Source organism: Myotis brandtii, unplaced genomic scaffold (assembly GCF_000412655.1).
Source record: "Myotis brandtii unplaced genomic scaffold, ASM41265v1 scaffold186, whole genome shotgun sequence".
In the NCBI taxonomy this organism is placed as follows: domain Eukaryota; kingdom Metazoa; phylum Chordata; class Mammalia; order Chiroptera; family Vespertilionidae; genus Myotis; species Myotis brandtii.
This window is the reverse complement of record NW_005356905.1, coordinates 1,233,785-1,241,233: the sequence shown is the minus strand read 5'-3', so window position 1 is coordinate 1,241,233 and position 7,449 is coordinate 1,233,785. Positions and strand designations below refer to the sequence as shown.

The window sequence follows — 7,449 nt, the reverse complement described above, 5'->3', positions numbered from 1 at the left end:
AAATATTTTAAAATAGATGAGTTTTTTTTTAATTTTTGGTGAAACATAAGAATATGTATTTTATCCCTATCAAGTAAATAAGCATTGATTCATAGACCTAAGAATTAAAATAAATCATTTTGTGAAAGTAAACATTTAAGTGGGAACTTAATGTGACTCATAGCACCTTTCAAGGTGAAGATATGACTACCATAGTCCTTCTATCAGAGGTTCTCAACCTGTGGGTCGCGACCCCTTTGGCAGTCGAACGACCCTTTCACAGGGGTCACCTAAGACCATCCTGCACATCAGATATTTACATTACTATTCATAACAGTAGCAACATTACAGTTATGAAGTAGCAACAAAAATAATTTTATGGTTGGGTCACAACATGAGGAACTGTATTTAAAGGGCCAGAAGGTTGAGAACCACTGCCTTATATGAATGCAGTCCACTGGTATTTGCCTAATGTTGTCAAGTATGGGAAGATTCTGGTGAAATCTCAACAAAGACCTAAAAAAAACCTGTGCATTTCTGAACACAATCAACCTTCAAACTTTCTTTCCACTGTAAATATCTTCAATAAGACTGATCCTTAATGGTCTTCCTGACACTCTGGAGAAGTAAATAGAAATTTCCACTTTAATTGCTCTGTATTTCCTACAATCTGAGAAATCTAACCAACATCTTTGCCATATAATGCCAAGTAGACTTGCTTTCATTATGAAGTAGAAGTGATTTCTCCACACTTCTCATGACATAGCTCAAAAGAATTAATGTGCAGTAGTTAATATATTCCTATCTGTCTCAAGATCTGCATTATAGCTCCAAAGAAACATAACACATCCAATGTCAAGTTTGTTTTTAAAAATCAAAACATGAGGATTACAAATGTAAATTTCATTTCCCTTCTCAATAAATATATTCTGCAGCTGCTTAGAAAATATGGGAAGTTGAATCTGAAAAACAACCCAGATATGCTTCTAAATATTAAAGACAGGATATCCTTCCATGTTCAAGGATAGCAAGATTCAACATTGTCAAGATGTCAGTTCTTTCCAACTTGATCAATAGATTCAATGAAATTCCAATAAAAATCCCAGTAAGTTATTTTGTGGATATTTACAAACTGATTCTAAAATTTATATGGAGAGGCGAAAGACTCAGAATAGCCAACACAATATTGAAGGAGAAGAACAAAGTTGGAAGACTGGCAGTACCTGATTTCAAGATTTACTATAAATCTACAGTAATCAATACAGTGTGGTATTGATGAATAAAAAGACAAATAGATCAATAAACAGAATAGAGAGTCCAAAAATAGATCCCCACAAATATAGCCAATGATCTTTGACAAATGGATTAAAAACAGTCTTTTCAACAAACGGTGCTAGAACAACTGGGCATCCACATGCACCCTTCACAAAAACTAGCTCAAAATTGATCAGAGACCTAAATGTAAAATGCAAAATGGATCACAAGCCTAAACAAAAAGATAGCAGAGAACCTGTATTATTTGGGGTGTGGCAATGACTTTTTAGATACCACACCAAAGGCATCATCCATGAAATAAATAATTGGTAAAATGGACTACATTGAAATTAAAACACTTCTTGCAAGGATGCGGAGAAAAGAGAACCCTCATGCATTGTTGGTGGGAATGCAGATTGGTGGAGCTACTGTAGAAAACAGTATGGAGTGTCCTCAAAAAATTAAAAATGGAACTGCCTTATGACCCAGCAATTCCACTTTTGGGAATATATCTGAAACACTAATTCAAAAGAATATATGCACCTCATGTTCATTGCAGTGTTATTTACAATAGCCAAGATCCGGAAGCAGCCCAAGTGCTCAAGTAGGTGGATAAAAAAGCTGTGGTACATTTACATAATGGACTACTACTTGGCCATTAAAAAAGGAAGAAATCTTAACTTTTGCAGTAGCATAAATGGACCTGAAGAGTATTATGCTAAGTGAAATAAGCCAGTCAGCTGAAGACAAATGCCATATGATTTCAGTTATATGTGGAATCTATTGAAAAAAAGTAAACAAATAAACAAAATAGAAACAGATTCATAGATACAGAAAACAGACTGACAGCTATTAGAGGGGAAGGGGATTGGGGGAGTGGGTAAAAAAGGTGAAGGGATTAAGCAAAACAACCTTCACCTCTCTCATCCCAATACCACCATCCCTTGCTTAATTTACAGCATTAGCCTCTTAATTGTTTCTCTTACTTGACCCAATTTATTCTCCATACTTCCATTAACACAATCTTTGAAAAATGTAAGCCTTAGTCCATGTTGAAAACCTTTCAACAGCTTTCATTGAACTAAAGATAAAACCACAATGAGATATCATTTCACACCAGCTGGAATGGCTATCATACAAAAGTATTAAGTTGTATACCCTAAGAATTACTATTATCCCCACTATCTTCTGAACCTAACCCTGGGGGAAGCACTTTAACTTTCACATACTTAGTAGCAAACACAAAACAGAGAGTACGATCTGAGAGGAAAGAAAGCATGAAATGGTCTGGGTCTATGTTATGACATGCATATGACTAGTATATGGGCTAGAGAATCTAAAATAAAGCAGGAATTGATAAAACTTCTATTTTAATTATCTATATTCCAGATAATTCATGCTAAAAGAAAAAAATTATAGTTAAGCAAGTGTTAAAATATTAAACCAAACAATATTAATATTAAACTTCACAAACCAAACAGTTATATCCATAATTGCCAATTTTTATACATGCTAGGAATAAAATTTAGAGGTCACAGCCACATCTAAGGAGATTACTCACACGCACAGGAGCCCCTCAGTGGAGTCAGCTATCTTCCCAACATGAGGGGGACATGTGCAGCCCTGTAGTGAGAAACAATAAACCTTACTCATTCATTCAATCCTTCATTCAACATTCATTTATTGAGTATTTCTTGAATGCCAGGGAAGAAGCTCGATGCTGAAGATACAAGAATAAATAAGACAAGGAGCTCAGCTTTCTCAATGGAACCCTCACAACACTTTGGAGGAGTCAGGGCAGATACTATCGTCCTCACTTTACAAATGAGGACACAAAGATATAGAACAAAGGCTTAGTCACTTCCTAAAAAATCACATGTACTAAATAGGCCAAGACATTAATGTCTGGTTGGTCTAATTCCAAATAAAAATTCACTACCCATTATTAAATGTCATCTCGTTGTGCTAAGTGTGTGAACTTCATTCTGCAGTTGAGATATCTGGCTCAATGAAGTACCCTTCCCCCTCCCCCAAGCAGTTCACAAGGTGCAAATTCTAATCCTGACAGGTTTAAGGGATGAAAATGGTAAATTTTCCTTTCTGTGATAAGGGGATAGCAAAGAAAACTCTCCATTGGAAGCAGATGAAATAATTTTACACACATTGAACGTAATACACATAAAGCTCTCCACCGTGCCAGCCCAGGAATGACAAAACATAAGATAGGAAACTGTGGTGTTTTTTGTTGGTTTTTTGTGGACACGTGACTGAATCCCCCTAAAAGCTGCAAGTGGTTTTCACCAAAGCCTCTTCTTTGTAGCTGTTTTAGCTGCTGCTAATGAAACTGCTTTCTGGCTAATAGGCCATCTGCTCCATTCCAGTTCCTGGAGAGGGAGCACATACATCCTCCCCGAACTGAGTCTCTGCTAGCTCCAGGGAGACCATGGCTCTTCTAGAGCTGACAGCTTAAGCACAGCCTCTGGCTCCAGCATTTTTCTGCTTGTCTCTGAGAGAAGCGCAGAGAGGTGGTGGGGGAGTCGGTGAGAGGTCACAGCCACATCTAAGGAGATCACTCACTCACGCGCACAGGAGCCCCTCAGTGGAGTCAGCTATCTTCCCAACATGAGGGGGACATGTGCAGCCCTGTCCCTCCAGGCAAGTGGGTGCCTGTCCTTGAAAGAGAGATGTGTTGGAGCCGGTAATTTACAGAGGTGGTGTGGGTGGCATCGAAAGTCAGAAAGCGTGGCTTCAGCAAAGAACTTGAGCATATTCTGATACCATTCTTTTAGCGTTTTCCAAAATGAGTTCCATCGAGATTTTATACTAAAAAGATAGTGGTTACATCAATAAATGTCATAGGAGAGAGCAGAAGGGGGGGGATAAAGAGGGAAAGGATGGGGGAGAGGGGAGGAGAGAGAGTAAAGCCTTAATGGATAAAAATATTTGGGAAACATGGGTTAGCAGAACTTCTTAAAGCCCTTGAGTTTCTTTTATGCACTATAATGCTTATAAAGAAATAATATTTGAAACCCTTTCTACGAAGATGGCACCAAAAGCTAAGAAGGAAGCCCCTGCCCCTCCCAAAGCTGAAGCCAAAGCAAAGGCTTTAAAGGCAAAGAAAGCAATGTTGAAAGGTGTCCACAGCCACACAAAAAAAAGATCCGCACGTCACCCACTTTCCGACGGCCAAAGACGGCCAAAGACACTAAGGCTCCAGAGGCAGCCTAAATACCCTCGGAAGAGCGCACCCAGGAGAAACAAGCTTGACCACTAGGCCATCATCAAATGCCCCCTGACTACCGAGTCAGCCATGAAGAAGACAGAAGACAATAATACACTAGTGTTCATTGTGGATGTCAGGGCCAACAAACACCAGATCAAACAGGCTGTGAAGAAGCTCTGTGACACTGATGTGGCCAAGGTCAACACCCTGATCAGGCCTGATGGCGAGAAGAAGGCATATGTTCGACTGGCTCCTGACTATGATGCTTTGGATGTTGCCAACAAAGTTGGAATCATCTAAACTGAGTCCAGTTGCCTAATTCTAAATATAAAAATTTTACACTGTAAAATAAAAAAGAAAGAAAGAAATGATAATATTCAACATTTCCCTAATCTATTTAACCACTTTTTGCAGGACATCTATAGAAGTTGGCATGCTATTGGCCATGAGTGGCAATACCTAGCCAACAATGTCTTATGCAATATAGAAATTTACATATCTCACATATCACACTAGGAAGGTTTTTCTTATTTGGCCCAGGGACTCAGGGCAGTCACAGTGCTGGGTATGAAGCTCTGTGATTCTGCTGGCCTTTCCCCAGGGTGGTGGAAAACTGGAGCATCATTAAGCATCACAGTCTCACCCAGCAATATTCCAAGAGCAGAAAAATAATATCTCCCCACTGGCTTCTCTCTCCCTTCACCTGGGAAGAAAAGTTTTCCCAGAGATCATTGTAATGTCCCTTTACATCTCATTAGCCAGAACTAGGTCACACGACCACCCCTAACTGCAAAGGAAGCTGAGAAATTGGGTAATTCTGATTTTCCTAGCCTTTGTAGTAGGACATGAGCAAGAAAAAGGGGATTGCAAGTAACTGTTGAGCATTGAGTACACAACCAATAGCCACAGCATCTGCATACTGGGTGGACAATCATGTGAAGATGAAGGCAAAGATTGGGGTGGATGCAGTAGAAGGCAAGGAATGCCCATGGTCGACAGCAAACCACCAGAAGCTAGATGAGAGATATGGAACAGAGTCTCCCTCACAGCTCTAGAAAGAGCCAACCCTGCCAATACCTCGATCTTGGGCTTCTAACCTCCAGAATTGTAAGACAATAAATTCCTGTTGTTCAAGCCACCTAGTCTATGGTGCCTTGTTACAGCCACCCTAGCAAACTAATACAAGTCCCACCTTTTGAAATACAGGCACCACTCTGGGCAACCAGGGAACCTCCTGCATCTCGGGACTCACAAGCATATAGGAACGCTGAAGGGGCGATGCTGACATGCTGTGAGAGGACCAAGCCACTGTGTGGGCACCTCTCCTGCTCCATGGCCAATGGCGGCACACTGGCTACTTCGGAAAGGAAGTCTCCACCTGATAATGACAGGAACAGACATTCCCACAATTCATCCATGCCGGCAAAGCAGGTGTTCACCCAAGTGGATACAGATCCCAGAGTACTGACTCAGTCTCCACTCCTGGTTCTCACCTGTCTGCGTTCTGACCAGGATGCCATTTCCAGTCTACAGCACCCAAGGATGGTGCAGGTGGTAGCAGGGGTCTTCTATTCTGTGTGACCCTGCTGCTGGCTAGCAGGGTGGCCATCCCAATCCCCTCATGCCCACTCCCTCGGGCTTTGCACCACCTGTCAGGCAGCGCTTCGAGCATGGCTGTGTCCATCTCCAAGTGTTCTCAAGACAATTCCTCTGCAAGGCTAACAGGCCCTTCTGATCTGTGTCCTCACTTGACCTCATTGACACAGTGACAGTGGTGCTAAGCTGTGCCGGATGAAGAACAAACTCTCCTTGCTCACTTAGGACCCTCTTCCTCACTCTTCCCACGGGACCCAGCCTTATCCTCTCTACGAATGGTGGCTTCAGACGGATTGCAATGGGCCACAGCAATGTGAGCAATAGTAGCACTGCTACCTTTTCCTCATGGTGTGAGATACGAAACAGGAAGAGCACATTTAACAATGAAGAGCACAAAGGGATGGTTTCGGGATGTGAACAGGAAGAGCTGGTACCTGGACACCAACTGGGCCTTCACTGGCACTGACTGGACAATGAACCAACACCTGAGTCAGTACCACTTCTAAGTCACCTCACATGGGCCCATGAATTTTCTAAGACATCTTAAGTGTACTTGTTTATATAGTCAGAAGCCCTGCAAAATATGTTTTCCCAGGTCTCCACACCCCAGGGTGGCCCTGCCCTCTGTAGAACCGTTATCAAAGCAGTGGGCCCGATGTTTCTGTGTTTCTGGCTTTGGAACCCAGAATCCAAACATTCCAAAACAAAGCCCACCACTAAGAACCTTGCTGTTCATAAAATGTTCATCCAAAGCTCCAACTTTTAAGTCTTACTGTCCCTGGCAGCTCTGAGGTGGGGGAAATTTTCATTTGCACCTTGTTGCCTCTATCTTGAGCCATCCTGCTACCGGGTCTTTCAAAAACTCCTGTGCTAAAACCAAATGTATGGTTCATCCTAGGTCACATCACACAAAAAAATTCAAGAATACTGAATCCATTCTAAGGAGGAGCCTGCCTTACATATGCTGGATGCGGAGGCAAACCAAGCTATGCCACTTAAACCGCACTTTTATATCAACTCATAAATGCTTTTTCATTGTACAAAAACAAGTTGCATTTTATTCCATCAAAATGTCTCTGTATTAGGTTTTGCGTTCTGACCAGGATGCCATTTCCAGTCTACAGCACCCAAGGATGGTGCAGGTGGTAGCAGGGGTCTTCTATTCTGTGTGACCCTGCTGCTGGCTAGCAGGGTGGCCATCCCAATCCCCTCATGCCCACTCCCTCGGGCTTTGCACCACCTGTCAGGCAGCGCTTCGAGCATGGCTGTGTCCATCTCCAAGTGTTCTCAAGACAATTCCTCTGCAAGGCTAACAGGCCCTTCTGATCTGTGTCCTCACTTGACCTCATTGACACAGTGACAGTGGTGCTAAGCTGTGCCGGATGAAGAACAAACTC

General features: G+C 42.0%; 1 pseudogene; it reads left to right on the top strand.

Moving 5' to 3' along the window:
• Nucleotides 1–4,276: 4,276 nt before the first annotated feature.
• On the top strand, nucleotides 4,277–4,805 carry LOC106725746 (annotated as a pseudogene).
• Nucleotides 4,806–7,449: the final 2,644 nt, after the last annotated feature.